This window comes from Oncorhynchus mykiss, chromosome 24 (assembly GCF_013265735.2).
Source record: "Oncorhynchus mykiss isolate Arlee chromosome 24, USDA_OmykA_1.1, whole genome shotgun sequence".
Classification (NCBI taxonomy): domain Eukaryota; kingdom Metazoa; phylum Chordata; class Actinopteri; order Salmoniformes; family Salmonidae; genus Oncorhynchus; species Oncorhynchus mykiss.
In genome coordinates this window covers 18,231,714-18,245,814 of record NC_048588.1, presented here as the reverse complement: position 1 = coordinate 18,245,814, position 14,101 = coordinate 18,231,714, and positions in this window count along the sequence as shown.

Sequence of the window (14,101 nt, the reverse complement as noted above, 5' to 3'; positions counted from 1 at the left end):
AAACCATAGAATTAACAAGAGTATAACAAAATCAAAAACAGCAAATTAAAAATATTGACAGGTCAGGGAATCTGTCTCAAAATCATTCATCAGTGATTTAAAATACTAATCGGGACAAGTTCTTGCAGTTTAAAAGTATTTTGTAAGGCGTTCCAAGACGATGGCGCAGAGTACCTAAAAGCCCTTTTACCAAATTCAGTTCGGACATTTAGAACAGTTAGGGATAAAGTTCAGCGAACGAAGAGAGTACCCACCACATTTCGGAACAATAAAAATGCCCAAATAAAAAGGTAGTAAACCCAAAATGGCTTTGTAAATACAAGTATGCAAGTGACTGAGCCTACGAGTGACTAGAGAAGGCCAGCCAACCCTGGTATACAAAGTGCAGTGGTGCGTAAGGGTTTTTCAGTTTAAAATAAATCTCAAAGTGCCATGGTAAAGGGTGTCAATTGATCTCAAACACTGAGCGGAAGCATTCATATATAAAATATCCCCATAGTCTAGTAAAGGCATAAATGTAGCTGATACTAGCCTCCTTCTGGCTTCAAAAGAAAAACAGGCCTAAAATAAAATCCCAATTTCAGCTTCAATTTTTTGTAAATTGTTGAATATGCAATTTAAAAGAGAGGCCGTCATCAATTAAAATTCCAAGATATTTGTATGTTACAACCTCAATCTCCTTGCCCTGACAGGTAGTAATAGGTGAAACCGTAGTCAGGGTGTGACTACGTTGAATACGCTAGTTTTTGTATTATCTAGGGGTTTTGTATTGTCTAGGGGTTTTGTATGTCTAGGTATTTGTAGGTCTAGGTATTTGTATGTTTATGGTGGCCTGATATGGTTCCCAATCAGAGGCAGCTCTAATTGGGGATCATATTTAGGTAGCCATTTCCCTTTGGTGTTTGTGGGTTCTTGTATATGTGTAGTTGCCTGTCAGCACTCATTTGTATAGCTTCACGTGTCGTTTTGTTATTTTGGTTAGTTTGTTCAGTGTTCATTCTTAATATAATAAAGAATGTACGCATACCACGCTGCGCTTTGGTCCGATTCATACGACGATCGTGACCGAAGAACCCACCAAAAATGGACCAAGCAGCGTGTTCAGGAGGAATGGACCTGGGAGGAGATCCTGGATAGAGCAGGACCCTGGACGCAGGCTGGGGAGTATCGCCTTCCGAAGGAGGAAATAGAGGCAGCAAAAGCGGAACGGCGATGGTACGAGGAATTATTCCAATGAGGTAGGCCGGGGGGGCACATGGAGCAGTCGGCGGAGCCGAGGAGCGAACCAGAGCCAGTCACGTAGTCGGATGAGGAGTTCGACGCAAGATTCCAGAGAGAGGTGCTAGCATTGAGAGCGCTGCAGAGCGAGCGTGTTGAGGTGCGTGTCATCAGCCCGGTGTCACCTGTACCAGTCCCACGCATCAGGTCTCCAGTGCACCTCCACAGTCCAGTATGTCCTGTTCCTGCTCCTCGCCCTGAGGTGCGTGTCCCCAGCCCGGTACCACCAGTATTGGCATCACGCATCAGACCTCCAGTACGCCTCCAGACTCCAGTACGTCCTGTGCCTCCTCCCCGCACTCGCCCTGAGGTTCGTGTCATCAGCCCGGTACCACTTGTACCGGTCCCACGCATCAGGCCTCCAGTGCGCCTCCACAGTCCAGAGCTTCCGGCGACAGTACCCAGTCCGGAGCTTCCCGCAACAGTTCCCAGTCCGGAGCTTCCGGCGACAGTTCCCAGTCCAGAGCTTCCGGCGATGGTTCCCAGTCCAGAGCCTCCAGCGACGGTCCCCAGTCCGGAGCCTCCAGCGGCGATCCCGATTCATACGACGATCGTGACAGTGGCTTTATAATTCAAAAACAAAGAATGTAAATACTAGGAGTGTGAGACCACAGAGCCTGCTAGACTCTGCTCTTTTTTCGGGCCATACTCTCTCTTACCACAAGGTGATGATCCTGCACCAGTCATTTTTTGATGGTGCACCAGTTATCTCAGAGAGCACTGAACTACATACAAACATTTTTTTACTCTCCTCCTGTGGGGACAATTTATTATTCAGTGACAGACTAAATAACTTTTAGAGAGCATACTTAAATTAAAAAGGGGCAAATTGTTTACAATGTCTCTGTAATCCTGAAGTGTTACTCTTGCACACTGGGACTCATGCAACTGCCTGTGAGATGCCTGCATTATTCTAGGCCTGTTCAAATGCTGCTACAATGGACAAACATCAAAGATAAACTGCAGGAACCTTACATGTAGTCCAGCCCACTATCTGCCTCAGGAGAGCATGCACTCACCATGCTTCAACCTATTCAGAAAATAAATGAAATAATCACTGCAGTTCTCTGTTACTCGTGCCAGGTAATCATATGTGGTGGCATATAAAATCACATCTAGAGCATGGGCTGCATCCATTATCCACAGGGGAGGCTAACAAAGGGAATAAAGTGAGCATCACACAGACGTGTGCTTCTATACGGCCCCGACTGCAGCATCACTGTCTGTTGGCAGACAACCTGCCATCTCTCCATCTACGGCCCCCCGCCTTTACCCTGTTTTACCCTGTGGCTCCCAACCCCTGCATCTGAGTCCTAGGGAAAGGCACGACAGACTATGCCCACCCCTGCCCCTGCCCCGGCCTGCAGGCCCCTTTGTGGATCAAAGGACACAAAGCCTTGGGGTTCCTGTGTATAGAAGTGTGCCAGATTATGCACTAGCCAAACAGATGCCCCCTACTCCCCATTCTCCTCCTCCATCACTCCCCCACTCCCCATCCCTCCCTACCATCTCCACTCCCCTTCAACCCTGCAGTCTCCAGCTGCTGTGATTTAAATGAGGGCCCCGTGAAGAAAGGAGGGCATCTGCCACACGCCCCAGAGCCTCTCCTCAGAGCAAAATACACATTTAAAGCGTCACTCTCATGGAGATGTCTTGTAACAAGATTAAGTCCTTTGAAAAAGTAAAGTGGGCTAAAACGGAATGGATAGGTGCATACACTTTGAATAGGAGTTGAAGCTTTAGGACAGGGATGGAAGCAAAAGACACCTGGGTGATGTCATTGTCATTACCCTCCAAATTAGAGATTGGATATGGAGCTTCATTAGGGACATTTTCTGAAAAAAACTACAAATAGAAGATCAAAACCAAGTGTCCTGAAAACATATTTGAAGTGTGTACAGCACAGCACAACACTGAAATCTGATAAGGACCTGAAACAAGTTCTGTATGTATGGTAATGTTTTATATCGATTCAGAGGAGAGAGAGGAATGATGTGTTCAATCATTAACAGTCTTTCCCATTGCCATGATGGTCCTTGCTATCTGGTATCCTTGGGACGTCCCTATCCCATTGAAGTTGACATTTCAAATGTTTAAGGTAAGGGTTAAGGTTAAGTGAAGGCTTATGGTTAGGGTTACGGTTAAGGTTAGAGTAGGTTTTAGGGTTTAGGGTAGGGACATCCCAAGGATTATGGATATGAATAACAATGATCTCATTATCTCTCCTCTCTCATGTCTGGTCCATTAGCCTTTTCTGCTTTAGCGGTTCCTCACAGCAGAGCAGACCCTTAATGATGATGAGCATGGCACGGCGTTATGACCTCACTACTACATTAATGCTACCAGTCAGGCAGAGAGGGACTGAAGCTAGAGCTAATTCTGGGGCTCTGATCAGTTCGGCATCTGCCAATCAGACCAGTTTAACAGACATTAGAGCCTGGTACCAATCCTAAGAGGTGGGGTTGATAGGATCAAAATGACCCCTGTGGCCAAAAAGATGGATCCCTCATCTCTGTTTACAAACACAAAATGCTGTATCCTGTGTTTAATGGGTGAAACAGTAAGGCTATCCCCCAAACCATTTTTGTCCTAATTTCTTTAATTTAGGATTAAGCAAATTATATGTTGTCAGTAAATGCGTAATCACTCTGTAAAGGCTGCTTTCACCTCTGATGAATTAATATACCTGCCCATTCACTCTAATTAACACACAGCTGTGGCTTAATGAGCTGCATGCAGGGAGGAGAGGGGTATCTCTCTCTCTCTCTCTCTCTCTCTCTACCTCTAAGCAACAGTGTCAGAGGGTGTTTGTTTCCACCAATCAGGCCTTTACGCGACCATGGGCCCTGGTTAAAAGTAGTGCACTATAAAGGGAATAGGGTGCCATCTAAATCTTAGCTGTTCCAAAACAAACCTCGTTAAAACAGCATGGAAAGAGGCTGACATTCCAACAGTGACCCAGGACATGGCAGGGAGGAGCACCTCTCAGGAGCACCTCTCAGGAGCACCTCTCAGGAGCACCTCTCAGGAGCACCTCTCAGGATCACCTCTCAGGAGCACCTCTCAGGAGCACCTCTCAGGAGCATCTCTCAGTCACGCAATACACAGGGTCTCAAAGTGACACTAGTATTGTTTTTTATACATGATTCATCTGTGACCAGGGGAAAATAAACTGCCTGCAACCGTATGTGAGTTTAGGAGTGCTGATATAGAGGCTAAACTGATCCTAGATCAGCACTCCTCTGCGATTCTTTGTGAGTACAACCCTGATGTTTAGGTCCAAAAATAGTGAGTCTCTACTGGGGTCTACCTTCCTGTTTTATTTTTTTGCTTTCATCTCAACTTCCTGTCAATATCCTGGTATTCTGACATTGAGTATTTCCTGCTACTGAGGGTGTGGGATGTGCTTAATAGTCTAATGAGCACTTGAGTTACTGACATATGTCACTTGATAGCACAAATGACCCCCTGAACAAAGCCTGGGAGGATGTTTGAAGCCCCCTTAATGCCATGCCCTTTTATTCATTTACGATATAAAAGATTGCTGCTGAGGTTCCTTGAGGCATAACTACCACAGTGTAATGTTAATATCATTAGGGATCTGTCCTCCGTCGACCTCCTACACCCACAGACAGTGTAACATTACTGCAGGCATTGTTATATCAGGAAGTTATATCCACAGCGAGCCAACTTAACCTATGGGCTCCAAAACCGATGTGTTGTAGGCTTTATTTTGTGTGTGTGTGGGGGTGGGTGGGTGGGGGGGGGGGGGGGGGCTCTCTCTTGCATATGTTGAATCCTGAGTGCAGTGAGAGTGAGAGTTCAGGAAGGTCAACAAGTGGGTGTGGAATGTACGCATTTCCCACGAGGTGAGCACCTCCACACACACAAGCTCTGAGAAAACACGTATCGGGCCTCTACCCAGGAGACGGGAATGCCAGGGGGCTGCATCCAATGAGCCACAGTGTTAAATCAAACACAACAGTGAGGGAGAGAGAGAGAGAGGGACAGAAAGAGATAAATGTGAAGAGAGTCTATAGGGGACTGGTGGATAATGTGCATTTCTGGAATGAGGAAATCCCTTTTGCTTGTGCACAAACACACACCGTCCACCCCACGGAGGTTAAGCTACAACTGCCGCAGAGACAGAGAGAGCACCCGGTGTGAATGGACCTGCTGTTTTATCTGTACCTCTCACGGCAGAGCGGCTCCGCCACAACACTGTCAGAGCACATCAGTAGAGGAGAACCTGATCGCTCCCACAATCCTGCTCTCCACCCCACTCCACTGCCGCCCTGGGGAGAACGAGACACCACATACAGCCTGGTCACACCAGCCCATTGAGCCTCTCCGGGGGTATGTCCCAAATGACACCCTATTCTCTTATAGTGCACTAGTCTTGACCACGGCCCTGGTCAAAAGTAGTGCACTATAAAGGGAATAGGGTGCCATTTGTTACGCATCCCGGGTCTCAGCACGCTCTCTAGCACATTCGGGGCAATGTAAAAGTTATGAATAGGGATAAACTGTTGCACTGAGTAGAGAACTTTATGCCCTGCCTGAGGTTATGGCTGTAGTGGAATGTGACAAGGCACTTTACTTACTTGACATACACTACCGTTAAAACATTTAGGGTCACATAGAATTGTCCTTGTTTTCCATGAAAATATACATGAAATGAGTTGCAAAATGAATAGGAAATATAGTCAAGACGTTGATAAAGTTATAAATAATGATTTTTAATTGAAATAATAATTGTGTCCTTCAAACTTTGCTTTTGTCAAAGAATCCTCCATTCGCAGCAATTACAGCCATGCAGCCATGTCAATTTCACCCCAAGATTTCACCCCATGCTTCCTGAAGCACCTCCCACAAGTTGGATTGGCTTGATGGGCACTTCTTACATACCCTACTGTCAAGCTGCTCCCACAACAGCTCAATAGGTTTGAGATACGGTGACTGTGCTGGCCACTCCATTATAGACAGAATACCAGCTGACTGCTTCTTCCCTAAATAGTTCTTGCATAGTTTGGAGATGTGCTTTGGGTCATTGTCCTGTTCTAGGAGGAAATTGGCTCCAATTAAGTGCCATCCACAGGGTATGGCATGGCATTGCAAAATTGAGTGCTAGCCTTCCTTCTTCAAGATCCCTTTTACGCTGTACAAATCTCCCACTTTACCACCACCAAAGCACCCCCAGACCATCACATTGCATCCACCGTGTTTGACAGATGGCGTCAAGCACTCCTCCAGCATCTTTTCATTTGTTCTGCGTCTCACGAATGTTCTTCTTTGTGATCCGAACGCCTCAAACTTAGATTTGTCTGTCCATAACACTTTTTTCCAATCTTCCTCTGTCCAGTGTCTGTGTTCTTTTGCCCATTTTTGCTTTTTATTGGCCAGTCTGAGATATAGCTTTTTCTTTGCAACACTGCCTAGAAGGCCAGCATCCCGGAGTCAGCTTTTCACTGTTGACGTTGAGACTGGTGTTTTGCGGGAACTATTTAATGAAGCTGCCATTTGAGGACTTGTGAGGCGTCTGTTTCTCAAACTAGACAGTCTCGACATTTGTCCTCTTGCTCAGTTGTCCACCGCGGCTTCCCATTCCTTTTTCTATTCTGGTTAGCGCCAGTTTGCACTGTTCTGTGAAGGGCGTAGTATACAGCGTTGTACGAGATCTTCAGTTTCTTGGAAATGTATCACATGGCCTTCATTTCTCAGAACAAGAATAGACTGACGAGTTTCAGAATAAAGTTATTTGTTTCTGGCCATTTTGAGCCTGTAATCGAACCCACAAATGCTGATAGCTGTAGCCATGAAGGGAAGTGAAGTGCTTCGAAAGGCTAGTCATGGCTCACATCAACACCATCATCCACGCTGATCCTCAACACAGGGCCCCCTCAGGGGTACTTGCTCAGCCCCCTCCTGTACTTCCTGTTCACTCATGACTGCACGGCCAGACTCCAACACCATCATTCAATTTGCAGATGACACATCAGTGGTAGGCCTGATCACTGAGAACAATGAGACAGCCTATAGGGAGGAGGTCAGAGACCTGGCTGTGTGGTGCCAGAACAACAACTTCTCCCTCAACATGATCAAGACAAAGGAGATGATTGTGGACTACAGGAAAGAGAGGACCAAGCAAGCCCCCATTCTCATCGACGGGGCTGCAGTGGAGCAGGTTGAGAGCTTCAAGTTCCTTGGTGTCCACATCACCAATAAACTAACATGGTCCAAGCACACCATGACAGTCATGAAGTGGGCACGACAAAACCTATTCCCCCTCTGTAGACTGAAAAGATTTGGCATGGGTCCTCAGATCCTCAAAGGTTTCTACAGCTGCACCTTTGAGAGCATCCTGACTTGTTGTATCACTGCCTGGTATGGCAACTGCTCAGCCTCGACCGCAAGGCACTACAGAGGGTATTGCGAACAGCCCAGTACATCACTGGGGCCAAGCTTCCTGCCATCCAGGACCTCTATACCAGGCGGTGTTAGAGGAAGGCCCTAAAAATTGTCAAAGACTCCAGCCACCCTAGTCATAGACTGTTCTCTCTGTTACCACATGGCAAGTGGTACCGGAGCGCCAAGTCTAGGTCCAAGAGGCTTCTTAACAGCTTCTACCCCCAAGCCATAAGACTCCTGAACATCTAGTCAAATGGCTACCCAGACTATTCACCCCCCTCCCCCCCCCCACCACTGCCACTCTCTGTTGTCATCTATGCATAGTCACTTTAATTAACTCTACCTACATGCACATACTACATCAACTAATCAGTTTCCCAAGGCACATTGACTCTGTACTGGCACCCCCCTGTATATATTGTTATTTCATTTTTTACTGCTGCACTTTAATTACTTGTTACTTTTATCTCTTATTCTTATCCGTATTTCTTGAAACTGCACTGTTGGTTAGGGGCTCATAAGTAAGCATTTCAACTGTAAGGTATTCGGCGCATGTGACTAATACAATATGATTTGATGCTCCAGATACTCAACTCGTCTAAAGAAGTCCAGTTTTATTGCTTCTTTAACTTCTTATGGCTGGGGGGCAGTATTGAGCAGCTTGGATGAATAAGGTGCCCAGAGTAAACTGCCTGCTACTCAGGCCCAGAAGCTAAGATATGCCTTTATTTTCAGATTTGGATAGATAACACTCTGAAGTTTCTAAAACTGTTTGAATGATGTCTGTGAGTATAACAGAACTCATATGGCAGGCAAAAACCTAAGAAAAAATCCAACCAGGAAGTGCGAAATCTGAGGTTTGCCTATCCAATATACAGTGTAAAATGTGGTCCGATTGCACTTCCTAAGGCTTCCACTAGATGTCAACAGTCTTTAGAACCTTGTTTTAGGCTTCTACTGTGAAGGGGGAGCGAATAAGAGCTGTTTGAACCAGGTGTCTGGCAGAATGCCATGAGCTAAGTCTCACACGGCCGTGAGAGCGAGCTGCGTTCCCTTTAATTTCTAAAGACAAAGGAATTGTCCGGTTGGAACATTATTGAAGATTTATGACAAAAACATCCTAATGCTTGGTTATATACATCGTTTGACATGTTTCTACGAACTGTAATGTAACTTTTTTGACTTTTCGTCTGGACCTAGTGCTCGCGCATTGTGAATTTGGATTTGTGAACTAAACACGCAAACTAAAAGGAGATATTTGGACATAAATGATGGACTTTATCGAACAAAACAAACATTTATTGTGGAACTGGGATTCATAGGAGTGCATTCCAATGAAGATCATCAAAGGTAAGTGAATATTTATAATGCTATTTCTGACTTCTGTTGACTCCACAACATGGTGGGTATCTGGCTTGTTTTGGTCTCTGAGCGCTGTACTCAGATTATTCCATGGTGTGCTTTCGCTGTAAAGCTTTTTTGAAATCTGACACAGCGGTTGCATTAAGGAGAAGTATATATTTAATTCCATGCATAACACTTGTATTTTTATCAACATTTATGATGAGTATTTCTGTAAATTGATGTGGCTCTCTGCAAAATCACCGGATGTTTTGGAAGCAAAACATTACTGAACATAACTCGTCAATGTAAACTGAGATTTTGGATATAAATATGAACTTTATCGAACAAAACATACATGTATTGTGTAACATGAAGTCCTATGAGTGCCATCTGATGAAGATCATCAAAGGTTAGTGAAGAATTTTAACTCTATTTCTGCTTTTTGTGACTCCTCTCTTTGGCTGGAAAAATGGCTGTGTTTTTGTGACTAGGCACTGACCTAACATAATCGCATGGTATGCTTTCATCGTAAAGCCTTTTTGAAATCGGACAATGTAGTGGGATTACTGTAACAACAAGTGTATCTTTAAAATGGTGTATAATACTTGTCTGTTTGAGTCATTTTAATTATGAGATTTCTGTTTGAATTTAGCGCCCTGCACTTTCACTGGCTGTTGTCAAATCAATCCTATTAACAGGATTTCAGCCATAAGAAGTTTTAATCAGTACAACAGTTTTCAGCTGTGCTAACATAATTGCAAAAGGGTTTTTGAATGATCAATTAGCCTTTTAAAATGATTAACTTAGATTTGCTAACACAATGTGCCATTGGAACACAGGAGTGATGGTTGCTAATAATGGGCACCTATGTAGATATTCCATATTCCATAAAAAATCTGCCGTTTCCAGCTACAATAGTCATTTACAACATTAACCACTGTATTTCTGATCAATTTTATGTTATTTTTTATTTATTTTTATTTCCCCCCCCCAATTTCATGGTATCCAATTGTTAGTAGCTACTATCTTGTCTCATCGATACATCAAGACGAAGGTTGAAAGTCATCGAGACGAAGGTTGAAAGTCATGCGTCCTCCGATACACAACCCAACCAAGCCGCACTGCTTCTTAACACAGCACGCATCCAACCCAGAAGCCAGCCGCACCAATGTGTCAGAGGAAACACTGTGCACCTGGCAACCTTGGTTAGCATGCACTGCGCCCGGCCCGCCACAGGAGTCGCTGGTGCGCAATGAGACAAGGATATCTCTACTGGCCAGACCCTCCCTTACCCGGACGACGCTAGGCCAATTGTGTGTCGCCCCACGGACCTCCCGGACGCGGCCAGTTACAACAGAGCTTGGGCGCGAACCCAGAGTCTCTGGTGGCACAGCTGCCGCTGCAGTACAGCGCCCTTAACCACTGCGCCACCTGGGATGCCCAATTTGATGTTATTTTAACAAAAAATTTGCTTTTCTTTCAAAAACAAGGACCTTACTAAGTGACCCCAAATTTTTGAACAGTTGTGTATGTCACTTGATAGCACAAATTACCCCCTGAACAAAGCCTGGGAGGATGTTTGAAGCCACCTTAATGTCATGCCCTTTTATTTATTTACGATATAAAAGATTGGTGCTAAATGTCCTCATTCGAAAATGTGTCTAGCCTTGCAAAAAACAACAATGATGACTTGTGACAACAAGCAGAGATAAATGTCAGTCATGTCATCACCCAGGTTTTCCCTCTGGCGGAATGCGACCTGTCACTAGAGAGAACGTATTCTTAGTGGCCATATGCTCTTCTGAAGTGAGTATATAGAGTGTTGAGGAGTAGAAGTGAGCAATGAAAGCTCAGGGTCAGAGCTGGAATGTAACCGCAGATTAGAGTTGGCACAGTTCACATAGTCTGTCTGCCAAAGGTACCCTATTCCCTATATAGTGCACTATGGCTCTATGGGCTCTTGTCCAAAGTATTGCACTATGAATGGAATAGGGTGCCATTTGGTACACAGACAGACTCTCACACAAAGTGTGAGGCTGACAGGAACAGGCCTCATCTCTCTCCCATCTTCCCACTGACCACTAGTTAAGGGTCATGACCTGTCTACCCTATCACTTTCTACCACTCAGCAGAAATGTGCAACACTAGCAAGGGAACACAGACACAGCACTCTCCATTAGTGCTGAATGATTAACCGAAACGTCAGTTATTTTTTGTTTTTTAATCAACTAATTGACCAAGGTCGGTTCAATTATTAGAATTCCATTTAACAAATAAATACATTGTTAGCTCAATGTGCAGTTTTTGTAGAGAACAATCAGATCAAGCCTGAACTGTGCGATGTAGTAGGGAGTTGTAGTTTCCAACAGGCCAATATTCTACATAGTTTAGTGCAGAAAACATGATAATAATGATAATAATTAACAACAATGACCATAATCCATTGTGCGTCAGCTTAAACTGGTCCTGTCTGTGTGGAGCAGACATGGAAACAGAGGAGGGAGACAGAGAAGACAGAACATACAATCGAGAGGGATAGAAAGCAGTTGCTTCGCAAGCCTGAAAATACATAATCTAAATGATTGATAGTTGATATTCAGCAGTCATAAATGTATGCTTTAATTACTTTGAAGAACTACTAAAATAGTGATTTTGGCAGACAGAATAGGCAGCAGCTCTATAGAGATGAAATGATGACTTGGAATGAAATAATAAAGTCATAAAATAAACAAATATTTTATTAAATTAAGGTAATGTGAATAAATATTACTTAATAAGTGATAAGCAGTATTAGGCAGTCACTACCATCATGGGACTTTTGATAATTGCTTTATTCTGTGTTGTTAGAGCATTCAACCCACATAATGCATAGTACATTTAATGTCTAACAAAAATGATCGAAACCGAAATTGAAAACCTCAATTATTTTTTTAATAATCAGACAGAAACCGAACCGACCTGAAAAAGCGCTAATCGCTCAGCACTACTCTCCATGTAGTCTGTGTCAACAGTGGGCTCAGTGTAGGTGTGAGGAGGGCATCCTGGGAAAGTGGAGGAGATTAGGAAGCTCCCAGGGTGGAGGTGGGGGGGGACATTCCCCATCTGACTGTTTACTAGAGTACACAGAGTACTACTAACAGACTGTTAGTGGTGGTCAATGAGCCCAGCACTAAATTAGAGCACCTCAATCCGAATGCTGATCAATGCGCTGGCAGAGCATTACGGCTGACATGCTGTCGTAGCCGACTCAGATGTCTCAGTCCAGACAGGGAGAGAGAGGGGAGAGGGGTGACTTCACAGATTCAAGCAGGTCATAGGGGAACTGACAATAAGGTTGGATAAGCCAGCGATTTATGATCAACATCACTGAAGATAATTGAAAATAATAATAATTTGTAGGGAGATTTGAACAGAATGCTAGAGAGAGAAAAGTGTGTATACTGAACTAGTGCTGATGAAATCAGAGCATCTGTGAGAGAGGAAAGAGGCGATATAGGGATAAACAGATGAGCGGAGGAAAAAGAGAGCCATGTTTGCTGCGTGAGGAGGAGGTTGCGAAGCCTGAACAGATTTGGATTCAACATGCCCAGTCTCGCACTCCATATCTGACAGCGTAAAATATCGACACAGCCAACCGCAACAAATAATCCCCTTTTATTCTCCTTCTGCAGACCAACAATATCTGCCTAGGGAGAGGGTGGGAAAACACACACACCCTGAAATATGACAGTATCCTCTCTAATAGATGAACAATGTAAAAGCGGATAGCATATCTTATAACAGCTCTCTAACTCTCTATACGAACTGCAGTGAGGGCTAGTAACCTGTAAAACCCTCTCAAGGGACAAACTCTCACAGCAAGACCACTAATTCTTTATATCCAGAACAATTTACACACAAACCCAATAACATCAAATATGACAATGCCCATAACTGCTTTAGAATGTAATGAATAAGAAGGCATTGAGTGTAGGAACAGGATTCCTTTGGGACAGGATTGTAAACAGAGCAGGCAGTAACTGCTGGGGGTTGGTTGGGGCGTTTGGGTTGAGACAGATAGAGAGAGGCATGTGGTTGTGGTTGCCGTGGCACACAGTGGAGAGAATAATCATTGTGTATTGGGGCTTTAACTGGCTGCAGCCTCGAACATGAGCAGATCAGAAACACATGTTCCAGTGTGATTGTGTCTGACGGCCCATAAAGACGGAACACTGCCTGGCTGCAGAACATCCAGCCCCTGCCTGCGTCCCTAATGGCACCATATGCTCTATAAAGTGCACTACTTTGGACCAGATCTGGTCTGTGGCCATTTGGGACGGAGAACCCTCAGTCACAGAGCCCCACAGGGTCATCACTGCACGTTTCAATGGCCTGGGCTTTTTCAATTGGCTTATGCAATACATCACTAACACATGGGTTTGATTCTCCTGACTGACCTGACTCAGTTCAAATGTATTGTCTAGTATAGGAATGAGAGGAGAGGGGCTTCCTAACTAAAATAGTGCTGACTTTGGGTAAACATTCCAAACACAGTTAGAAATTAATTGACTCTTAGGCTGTGCACTGAAATATGACTTTACCTCCTTCACTTTATATTGGTGCTCTTATACCTGTGTAGTAACATTGTAATTAGTTTAGTAACAATATTGAATTACAAATTGTGTGAGGGTTAGTTCTTTCCTCTCCACCAGGCTTGTCTCTACTTCAGTACAATATAGCTGTAAATTAGAATGTGTTCTCGGTCAACTTACCTGGTAAAATAAGGGTAAAATATATTTTTTAAATAGCAGGGAGTAGCCAAGAGGTGACAGACACAGGAGCCTGCCACTCACTGCCTCCCAGACTGGAGTACCAGCCAGGCCGTTTCTCTAGTAGTCAGGACACTGATTACAGGGAGACAGGAGAGGCATGCAGATGTATGTACCCTGTTATGTGTTACAGCCTTGTGTGTTTGCCTGCCCTGTAGGTGTGTGACTGTTGGTGTGTTTGCCCATAGGACAGTGACATGCCAAAGAAACTGTTATGTCAGCTAGTGTAATGGGATTTCCAGCCAATGAGACGACTCTCAGGC